Below are 12,313 nucleotides of genomic sequence, written 5' to 3'. Positions count from 1 at the left end.
GCAAAATTTTAGGTTATTCGGATGAAGTTTGATAGACTTTTTGATCGAAAGCGTAATTTGAGAGTTTTTGGAGTTCTTAGGCTTAAATCCAATGTTAAATTGGTGTTTTGATGTTGTTTTGAGCGTTCCAAAGGTTGGAACAAGATTGAATGATGTTTTAGGATTGGTTGGCATGTTTGGTTGAGGTCCGGGGGACCTCGGGTGTGTTTCGAATGCTTAACGGGTTATTTTTAGACTTAGAGAATTGCAGAAAATGCAGCAGGTCTCCAGTTCTGGTTTCCTTCTTCGCGTTCGCAAGTGGGTTCTCGCGTCTGCGAAGACGAGCCGGGGCTGGCAGAAGTTTAACGCTTTGCGTTCACGAAGGTGGTCCCGCATTCGCGAAGCTGTGAGGTCTTATACCTATGCGTTCACGAAGAAGGTCCCGCGTTCATGTAGGAGGGGGAAGATGGTCACCGCGTTCGCGACAGGGACATCGCATTCCCGATGAAGGAAAACTGGACCAAACGAAGTTGTTCTTCGCGAAGGCGAGGGTCCTTCTGCGTTCGCGAAGAAGGATTTACCTGGGTAGATTATAAAATTTCAAAGTCGAGGGTTTAGCCATTTTTATCAAAACTAGAGCTTGGGAGCTCGGATTAGAGCGAGATTTTGAGGGATTTTCAGAGATATCGATTGGGTAATGATTCTTATCTCCTTTTTACTTATAACCCATTAATCTAAACATGAATTCATCATCTAATTTCGGATTTGGGGTGAGAAATTGGGGAAAAAGTTGGAAAAGTTCTTAAGCCTAATTTTCGAGTTTTGATTGGGGATTTGACATCGTATTTGGATAATTTTGGTATGGTTAGACTCGTGAGTGAATGGGGGTTCATAATCTGTAACTTTTACCCGATTCCGAGATGTGGTCTCGGGGGACCTTTTGGGCAATTTTCTTAGTTTCGCGTGTTAGCTTCGAATTAATTAGTAGAATTAGTTACTTGAAGTTATATTTACATTATACAATGGATTTGAATAAATTTGGGAAATTTGGAGTCGAGTACTCGTGGCAAGAGCGTGGTTTCAGGTTGATTTAGTATTGTTGTTATATGAATACCATGTATGTGAGGTGACGAGTACGTACACGTGCTAATTGTTGGAAAACCCATTTTCATTAAGTAAATTAACTATGTTTTTCTTTCTTCTTGAACATTACTTGTACTTTAAGCCTACTGTGTAGTATAGGGAAGCATGATTACGTGAATTAACTGTCCTATCTGCTTAAACTGTTTACGTGAATTCTGTGCAGCATGTTAGAATAGAAGTCTCTGTTTTCTTGGTTCAAACTTGAATGAAATTGTGGATTCTTTCCTTGAGATTGTTGTGTTTTTATTTTGGGACTACGGATGAGTATTTCGGGAGATCCCCTGCACGTATATTGATTTGGACTGTAGTGCGGGATACCGAGAGATCTCCAGCACATATATTGAGGATACTAAGAGATCCTTGGGATACCGAGAGATCCCCAACACATATATTGAGGATACTAAGAGATCCTTGGGATACCGAGAGATCCCCAACACATATATTGAGGATACTAAGAGATCTCCATCACATATATTGAGGATACTGAGAGATCCCCGAGTATTTACATTTGGGAATACGGGACGGGATCCCGGGAGATCCCCTGTCGATATTTCTGTGTACTGAGTGTGTATTGTTTGTGTTTTCTTCTCATTTACTAATATTGTTTTGATTATGCACCTTACATTGTCTTCCTTTGTCTTATATATTGATAACTGGTAGGGCCCTGACCTTCCTCGTCACTACCCGATCGAGGTTAGGCTTGGCACTTACTAGGTACCGCTGTGGTGTACTCATGCCCTTTCATGCACATGTTTTCCGTGTGCAGATCCAGGTACATCGACTCAGCCATATCGTTAGCGAGGCGAGGCAATCTCTAGAGACTTTGAGGTATATCTGTCGCGTCCGCAGATCGAGGAGTCCCTATCTACTCTCTCTCTTTTAGTTATAGCCCTTCTGTACTTTTTCTTTTGTTTAGACACTCGGGAGTTAGAACACCTTGTAGTTAATCCACGGCTTGTGATTTCATGATATTTCAGGTTTTGGAAAATGTAGTTTCAGTTGAGAGTTTGTATTGTATATGGCGAGCGACATCTTAAACGCTTTATTATGTTATTTCTGCAACTTTTGGCTAGTTTTATTCTGTGGTTTCTTTTTCCGCAATTTGTTAGGCTTACCTAGTCGTAGAGACTAGGTGCCGTCACAATAGTTCACGGAGGGTGAACTGGGGTCATGACAAAAATTGGATAACAATTAAACTTTTAAGTGGTTTTAAGGATATGTGATTTCACTTGGCACAAACTGATAAATGTAAGAATTAATGATAGAAATTACATTGAAATAGCAAACCAGTGTGATGAACAATTATGGACCTTGAGCTAATTGTGTTCGAACCAACCGAACGAACTATTAAAAGTATGAATTGAGCAACAAAGCTTGGAAGAAATAAAAAAATGTGATATATTGCTTTGATATGCGTGAATTTAAGGTAATTACAAATGGTTAGGACCCTCTTTATATAGTAGAGGAATCCTATTTACAGTATAATTCTTATTACAGAAGATCCCATGATTAGCTAAATAACCATCCTTGATTTGATCTGTTCCAAGATTTTTGCCGTGATTCTCAACAAGTCACGAATATCTCGCCTTTCTGTTATTACGCTATCTTCGGTCTTGCTCTAGTTCGATCTCGATCATTACTGGCCTCGATCTCGACATGTACCTCGAATCCCGAACTCGGTACCTTATCGTCGTATCTCGATCTGACATGTTATGGGGTCGATCTTCGACCCATCCCCTGGTTTCGATTAAGCAGCAAAATTAGGCAAGCCCGATTTTGACCATATACACATGTATAATTATCTTCTTAATAATCTGATTACGCAAATATTTTACATATTGGCAGCCTGCAAATAATTTATCCATATCTATACTATATTAAAAGCACGAAGGCCACATCGAAATATCGTTCGCCTTTTTTATCCTTTATAAATGCATTTTATGTTGGATATACTTGTAATTGTTATCACTAATTTTTTTTGGCCAAAATCAAAAAATGTTGTGTGCTTCCTTTTAGGTGTAGAATTCTCTAAAATTTAGACTACTTGGGGGGTAGTTCTTGCCTAACGACTTTTTTTCCTTTGGTTTTGTTTCCTTTAATTTTAGGATTCTCGCGTTTTTGTTTCCTTTACTTTTAGGATTATTTGGATTCTTTCTTTTAATTATGGCATGTCCTTTTTCCATTGTTCCTTTTGTATCGGTTTCAAATGTAATTCTTATTATCTGTTTTGTGTACGTTTAGGATTCAATTTAATATAAGTTTACTGAACATAGTTTATGGTAACATTGTGTCTTCACTTTATTTATATTTAGGATTCGATTTAGGGATCTAGAATTTTAGAACCAAAATAATTAAAATAAGGAGGAGCTAACCACTTCATAAAAGAAGCCACTATTCTACATTTTTTATTAAGGATAATACATAATTATCCCATTGAGGTTGTAGCACATTACCTAATGCACCCTTTAATTTTGCAAGGGGAGGGGGGAGCGGTCTATGACCCCCTTATGTTTATTTTTAGTGAAATTATTACCTCCTTTTGAGCTTACGTGGCACTTGTTGTGTAATGCACTTAATGCCTGCGCGTGAAAAGCTCCAAAATGATATTTTTTCTTTTCATTTTCTCTCTCTCTTGTTTTCTTCATTACTCTATACCCATTAAACCATCTTCATCCATCTCTCTGCAACTTCCACCAAATTCCTCCCCTTTTTCTTTTCTTTACCTTTTCAATTTTGGCTTGTTTGCTTTCTGCTTTTCCGTCAAGAATTATTTGGATTTTCTTTTGGTCACACAAATTTATTGAGGAGATTAGGGTCTATGACCCCCTTATGTTTATTTTTAGTGGAATTATTACCTTCTTTTGAGCTTACGTGGCACTTGTTGTGTAATGCACTTGATGCCTACGCGTGAAGAGCTTCAAAATGACATTTTCTTTTCTTTTCGTTTTTTCTCTCTCTTATTTTCTTTATTATTCTATACCCATTAAACAATCTTCATACATCTCTCTGCAACTTCCACCAAATTCTTCCCCTTTTATTTTAGTTTCTTTACCTTTTCAATTTTGGCTTGTTTGCTCTCTACTTTTCCGTCAAGGATTATTTGGATTTTCTTTTGGTCACACAAATTTATTGAGGAAATTGGAGTCATCAAATCAATTGTTGCCCTTGGAGTATACACTAATTTTCTGGGGCTTCAACTTCTTGGCAAATTTCATGCCTCTTTCTGGACTTCCATTGCCAAAGGTTGAAGATTTAAAATGAAAGCTTATAAATAAAGATTCAATAAGTACGGATATATAAAGAAGCAAAGAAGAAAAAAGAATAATTATTTTTGTTTTCACATGCTTAAGGGTTTTGAGGATACTGAGCTTTGGATAAAAGGTGACTGAAAAATGACGGAACAGTAGCGATAATGGTGGTTTTTAAATTTTTAGATTTTTTGGTGGCGATTCTAATCTTCAGAATTTGATTTAGTTTAGTTTTATAATGATTTTACTTTTTAAATTATAATCTGGTGGGTTTTCATAGTATTTGGTGGTGGCTACAATGAAGACGGTAGCTATGGCAATAGTGGTGGTGGTTATAGAGAAAGGGATGTTGGTAGTGAGAAAGGAATCGCTGGTAGAGAAAAAAAGGAAAAATCAAAAAATAGGAAAAAGGAAAATTAAAATAAAATTGACGTGGCATCACATGATTGGTGCCTGTGTTGACATATATTTTGTGAAACTGGTGCTTGTCAGAAAATGGGGTATTTACACCACTTAAAACGATTATAAGTGGGTCATAGGCCTCCCGCAAAATTAAAGGGAGCATTAAGTAATTTGTTACAACCCCAATTGGATAATTATGTATTATCTATTTTTATTATAAATTGTTTATAGTAACAAGATCGTATAAGTAAATCGATAATTTGCGTGTCAATTGAGGTAAATTTCTACCGTGTTTTATATTTTTAATATTATGTAATAATGGTCATTAATGCATTGCTCATAAACAACTACATATTGAAATTTGAAAGTTTGTCAATTGTAATTTTATTTACAATGTCTCATATATGATCATTGGTTTAAATTGACTCATGTTTATACAGGTTCTTTAGATCATTGCATTCGTCTCATAAAATTAGTTGGACAATCTAACTCATAGACATTGAATATTTTATTAATTTAAGATTATTTTCACTTTGTGTTTGATTGTTTTAATTACTTTTTTTGGTTAAACTGGAAGTATTTTATAATAAGCAAACTAAACTACTCGTTAGGGCTTACAGACGGATTATTTGTGGGTGGATATATTAAATTCCCCACTACCTGGTCATCGTTAATAATATTACAGTCCATATTTTGTCTTTGGAAAGCAGTTCCTGCAATGTCTACCCAAAAAACATGCGTGACAAACACCGGAGGAATTGTTGTTACAAAAATATTTTTAAAAAGGTTCTTGTTAATGCCCTCCTTTGCCAGTAGGTCAGCAACTCTGTTGGTCTCCTTATAACTGTGTTTCACCACCACAGCGCTTAGTTTTTGGACGATTGACCTGCATTCATGAATAAGTGAGTCAAAAAGGAGGTTCCCATTGAGTAGCATTCTAATTACCTCTGTTGAATCAGTGTTTATTTCCAACAGTATTGACTATGTTTCTTCTGCAATTTGCAGCCCTTTCAGGATGATTAGTAGTTCTGCCTGAGTGTTAGTGGCGTGCTGGATGGATCCCATGTATCCAGTTCCCACTTGCATTTTTGAAGACTCCTCCCAGTCCTCCCCTTCCAGGATTCCCTGTTGCAGCTCCATCAGTGTTGAGCTTGTAAGTGTTGGTTTTGGGGGGCTCCCATTTGACCCAGATATTTTTTTAAATTTTGGGTGCTTTATTCAACATAATGGTTACATATTCAGTTGCCTTAACTATAGCACTTTTGGTGTCCACCCTCTCCTTTCTATTGTTGAATAGATTGTTGTTCCTTGCGAGCCAAATTTGCCAGAAGCAAAAGGGTAGGAGTTCTTCCCGGGTGATGACGTTGTTGTAGTGTTCTTTCTTGAGTGATGCTCACGTGTTTGGCCAATCTCTAGTTGTGAATGATGGTATAGTAATAGTGTTGTTGTTTGTGTTTTGTGAAAGGATTGCTGGCCAGAAAAACTTGGAGTTTGTGCATTCAAAAAAGATGTGTGCTGATGTTTCATTAGCTTGATTGCAAAAGCTACATGTGCGATCTGGTTGTATCCCAACATTATGGAGAAAAACTCCAGTGGGGAGCCTATCATGGAAGAGTAGCCAAAAGAATGATTGAATCTTCTTAGGGACTTTTAGTTTCCAGATCCATAAGTAATTGTTACTTATAATTTCATCTCTTTGGTGGTGAAGGCTATCCAGGAGGGAGTAAGCTGATTTTGTGGAATAGATTCCATTTGAGGTGACTCCCTAGATCATTCTATCTTCCTTGGTTGGTTTGGGTGAGATGAAGGTGTTGTGAATGGAGTTTATGATGTTTTGAGGGATGGTAAGAGAGATGGTAGAGAGGTCACAAGTCCCATGATTATAAATAGAAGCTACAGTTTTAGCCATGTCTTCTCTGGTCAGAGGTCCTTCTATTAAGGACCTTATAGCTGGGAGGTTATTTATCCAAGGGTCATTGAAGAAGTTGACCTTGTTGCATGAATGCACTACCCATCTTTTTATTTTCATGCAAATTTCCCACCCCTTTAGAATGCATTGCCAAGTGTTGGACTTGGATTTCTTAGAGGGTTCCTCCAGTTGCAGTGCTTTGCAATCAGTGTTTTTGCACAGAGGGATGAGGGATTCTAGTATAGCCTCCAAGCAAGCCCTGAGTGAAGGGCTCTGTTTTTCAATTCAGCTTTCTGAATTCCAGCCCACCCTTAGCCTTAGTCATAGTGATTGTTTCCCAGGAGACAAGGTACATCTTTCTTTTAATAGCAGTAGTACCCCATATGAAATTTCTTTTGATTTTATCAATCTCTTTGGTTATTTGCAGGGAGTTTAATGTATTGCATTATATGATTGGGAATGGAGTTCAGGGATGCTTTTGCCAAAGTGGTTCTCCCGGTCATGTTCAACATGCTTGTTTTCCATTCAACCATTTTAGTATGGAGATTATCAATGATAAACTGTAAATCTTTATGGGTTGGTCTTTTGTGGAAGATTGGAAAGCCCAGGTATTTTTCAAAGTTTTCTGAAGCTTTAATGGCAAGAGTATTTGAGATGAATTCCATTTGTTGAGGTTGGCAATTTGCACTGAAATAGACCTTAGACTTGGTAAGGTTGATTTTGCCAAGATGCCAAGTTGAAAGAGTTGAGAGTACTCATGATTCTGTTACAATTGGCTTGGTTAGCTATTGCAAAAAGGGTTAGATCATCAACAAAGAAGAGATGAGATATCTTAGAGCCACTTCTGCTAATGCTGATGGGGTGCCACTCTCCCTGAAGGACCCAAGTCAAATAGGCACAAATTAGTGTTTGCAACTATTAATTCAACATGGAAAACACAAATCAGTCCAAATATCAACTATCCATAAACATCTAAGCCTTAAATTAAAAGACCCATCAAATACCCACACTAGGGTTGAGCCACAACCCTAGCTAATGGGTCTAGGTATTCATAATAATGAAAGAAAACAGAGAAATAGATGAAGAATAACCCATAAGATTTAATTACAAGCTAAGATAAAGAAGAATCAGTGTTAATCTAGCTACAAATTACTCAAAATGGCTTAACACAACCTTTCACGTGCTCTGGTATTCCGTAGAGTACAAAAGATGACCTAAAAATGGGAAAAGAAAGTATTTATACTAGGCCGAATATTTTGGACAAAAATACCCCTGACGAGGTAGTGCGGTCTGCACAAAATGCACTGCGGACTGCAATGAGGCTTCTTGGCTTAATTGACTCTTCTCTGAATCTGGCCACCGCGGGCCGCATAAAATACATCGCGGCCGCGGTGGCATTAGTTGCGGTCCGCACAAAAAGGTCTGCGGACCGTATTGGCCTGCATCTTCAAACTCCTAACTCTCTGAACCCCATCTTTGCGGACCGCACAAAATGGGTTGCGGCCGCAAAAAGGCCACTGCGACCGCACTAAATCCTATATGGTCCGCATTGCCTTAGGCTCCAAAAGTGCACCTCTCTGATTCTCCTCATTGCGGATTGCACTAAATGGATTGCAACTGCAGTGGATCTGTTTTAACTATGCTTGGACTTGTTCTTGTTCCTTGTGCAAGTTTCACTCTTTTTTGAGCTGGTTTTGACTAATTATCACCTTTTTGACCAAACCCTGCAACAAAGTACAACATATAAGCCTTTTGGACTATTTTGTATACATTTTTAATCAAAACTCAAGTAAAAAGGAGTGTAAAATGGACTAGAATCCCTATATCAACTCCCCCAAACTTAAGCTTTTGTTTGTCCTCAAACAAATAAAATAAGAGCACCTCTTAAGAGTAAATTAAAGAAAATTCAGCTGCCCTAAAGTAACCTCATCTAGCATCAATCAGGACTAACAATTGTCCTCAATTCAAATGAATCATAACAACATTTGACCTTCTAAACACCATGGATTTAGTGCGACACAAGAGCATCAAGAGTTGACTCAACCCATCAAAGAAACTCTTTCTACTACTTTGGTCATTGTGCAACCCAAACCCATACTTTTCAACTCTCCCTAAGCAAACCTCAAGTTTAGATTGTAGCACTCAGAACGAGGTTAGTGGAAACACACTCATCTTTCTCAAAGAAAGATCACAAGTCTGGCTCTAAATACCATAAGCTTGCCCCTTATGTAAGTCACCACTAATGTATGTTGACATCCAATTTTGTCCCTCCTTTCTTCCAAACTATTTCTTTAAGCTTCTAATATCACTAATAATGTAAGAATATTTATTTTACCATTTTAGCACAAACTAGACCTAATTATTATTATTATTATTAACGAAGCATGAAGAAACAGAAAATGGGAAAAACGGGACGGTAACTCATGAGACAATGAGCCGGGTCGTCACACTACGGCTAACCAGTATTATAATTATATTTATTATTATCATTATCACTAATTATTAGAATTGCTAGAATTATCATTAAAATTACATTCATCATTGACATCACTACTATATTTTATCACAACCTTTTTATTTAAACAAGTTTGTCGTCACTTTACTTTTAAATTCTATAGTTATTAAATGTAAGACAATATTTTATGGGATTTTTACCTACATATACCATATATGAAACTTTATTACCCTAAATGTGCATAGTTTGTTAATTACCCGTCCAGTCCATGTTTTACCTACAAATTTTGTACCATTCGACTATTAGGCATTAAAAGGGCAGAATATTCCCTAAAAACGGGCTAAAATTAAGGAGAGAATCTTGGTGTTAATTGATTTTACATTAAATTCAATTTTTAAAAAGGGAAAGGAGATTTCTCATCTGCGTATTTTTCTCTAGAACTACAATTCAAATTCTCGAAAAAAAAAAGAACGAACAATTTAAATTTTCGAGTTTCAACAACTCAAAGTTGAAAAAAATCTGTTCTTCCATATATTTTCCACCATTGATAGCCATTAAAAAGCTTGAAAGCTTTGAATTCAAATTTGGATTTTCAAAAATCATTATTTGTTTGGATTGGGTGTTGTTGTAAATAATTCGGAATATGTTTAGGAGTTTATATCTTAATTTTTAGGGGTTTTGGTGAAGATTAGACTTGGTTTTGACTGAATTTTAGATTGAAACTCGAAGAAGAAGAAGAAGAAGACGTATTTCCAGAAATTGTAGATAAATTGTAGTTAAATTATAGAATTGTAGATATATTGTAGATAAATTGTAGATAAATTGTAGATGAATTGTAGATTGGGAAGACTAAAACTTCTACAAATCTTCTACAATTATGTCGAAAATGTCAATTATGCTACAATTGAAATGAGAATTTGGATATTAAAATTCAATGTATCTATTTTGTAGATATCTTGTAGATAAATTGTAGATTATTTGTATTCTGATTGTAGATGTATTATTTTCTGTTTTCACAAATCCAAAACGACTAAAGCTTCTACAAAATCTTCTGCAAAAAACAATCTACAATTTATCTATAATTTTTCTAATTTGACTACAAAATATCTACAAATTCTGGAAATATGTCTTCTTCTTCTTCTTCTTCTTCTTCTTCTTCTTCTTCTTTGAGTTTCAATCGACTGTGTTAACCAGTAACCTTCAACCACTGTCATTTCTTTGTTTGGACAAATAATGAACCAAACAAAGAAACAATCTTGATGTACTGGCCTAGTTTTGTCGCATTGCGCAGGAAGATAATATATTTAGGAAAATTTTGGTAGAGGACAAGAGAAGCGACATGTTATAGCCCCAACTTTGATGTATGAAAGTACCCAGCATCTCCGAGGAACAGGACAATACTGGATGAAGATATAAAAAAAAGGTTAAATCATAAAAAATTTCTAAAGAAAAATAAATAATTTCACGTATTTTCTTAAAACAGAAAATGGAAAGGAAAGAGAAAGTGGGAAGATACAGTCCTATAATTATGCCTAATATAAATGAACCCTTAATTATATCCCTAATTTGAATTATGGTATAGAAATGGTAATTTGGTATACTTAAATGTAATAAACACAAACCTTAAACATTGAGGGTAATAAGGTTTCATATATGGTATAGGTAGGTAAAAATCCCTTTTATTAGTGTACATATCATTAGCAAAACTTTGTAGTATTAATTGGAAGCCCAAAGAAGTTTATGAGGAAGAAATTCCAATCCAAACAATTATTTCGTTTTGTAAAGCTTCAGTTCATTAGCCAACTGAGCATAGCCCAAAACAATATTAAATCAGCCCAAAAAATATTAGCGCATTAGAATATATCTATGATTTGGATTCCAAAATCTCTTTAATCATATTGAAATATTTGCTTCACTTCCAACAGAAAAGCAGCCATCCTACCCTACTTTATTGACCAAAGCGTCTGAAATTTTCAGACTTGCCTTCCTCTCTCATGGCTTCCCCACACCCTTTTTGTTTTTTTTCAAAACATGGATCATTTTTCAAAAAGCAGCATTGACTTCACCATTTTAAGAAAAGAAATCAAAACCATCTCAGAGAAAGGACGATTCTCTGTCTTGCCTCCAATGTTCGGATTCAAGCGGCCATTTTTTATCAAGATTCAAGCCTGATTTTGAATTCCCTCAAAAAGACCCAAATCCTACTTCTTAACCTATAAATACTTGCATTTGGAATATATTGGGGAGAGCTTTTGGAGAGGTTGTACCTCTCTTTAAACCCACAGGTTTCAGCCCCCTCCTTTAACCTTATTTTTAGAGCCGCGCCTTTACCACCCAAAAACCTTATGGTTCAGCCGCCCATTTTTACCCCAAACGATTAATGATCGTCTAAGGTAGCGAGTTCGAGGTTGGAGTTCAATAGTGCATCCAAGACCCCGCCAAATGCATCCAAGATCGTCCAAATGCATCCAAGATCGTCTAAACTTCTCCCGGGTTAACAAAAAATGTCGAATAAGCACTTACGAATTAATTATCTACATGTTCAGTTTAAATGATGCTGTACTCAGTAGGAAATTTTAAAAAGGTTTCCTCTTAATAGAACTAATGTCTAAAACCATGATACAAGACCTTTTGTTGAGACATTTTGTTTAGATTTAGGACACATCTTTTGAAGAAGATCCAGTTATATGTATTGTGTTATATGAAGATTTAATTTACCTAGTGTCTTTTATACTATAGACAGCATGACGGGGTCTGTTTATTCATTTTGGCTTATAATCAATTTAAATTAAAAAAAAAAAGAAGAAAAAGTTCCTGCATTTTTCATGAACTATAAGTCTATCTCATGTTGAAGTATTAATGTCTTCTCTTTAGTTGCTTCCAGCAGTAGAAAGATAGACTTTAGATTTGCTTGAAACTTAGAGATCTTATTTATAGGTTTAGAGAAATTATTTGCTCACATTTAGAACCCCTACTTATAAGAGTTTAAATTTAGACTCACTACTTGATGAAAATAAATCTCGAACTTATTAGAACTTTTTTGATACATGTATTCTTTTTGTCTAGACACTAGTAGTGAAATTCAGAATTTATGTATCAGTTTTCTTTTGAGTATATTTATGTAGTTTTGTTGCTTTGTTTTCATCCAGTTAGTTAGTGTAAAATATACAAAGTCCT

This window comes from Nicotiana tabacum, chromosome 3, assembly GCF_000715075.1.
Source record: "Nicotiana tabacum cultivar K326 chromosome 3, ASM71507v2, whole genome shotgun sequence".
Classification (NCBI taxonomy): Eukaryota; Viridiplantae; Streptophyta; class Magnoliopsida; order Solanales; family Solanaceae; genus Nicotiana; species Nicotiana tabacum.
The sequence above is the reverse complement of the archived record's forward strand: the minus strand, read 5'-3'. Positions refer to the sequence as shown.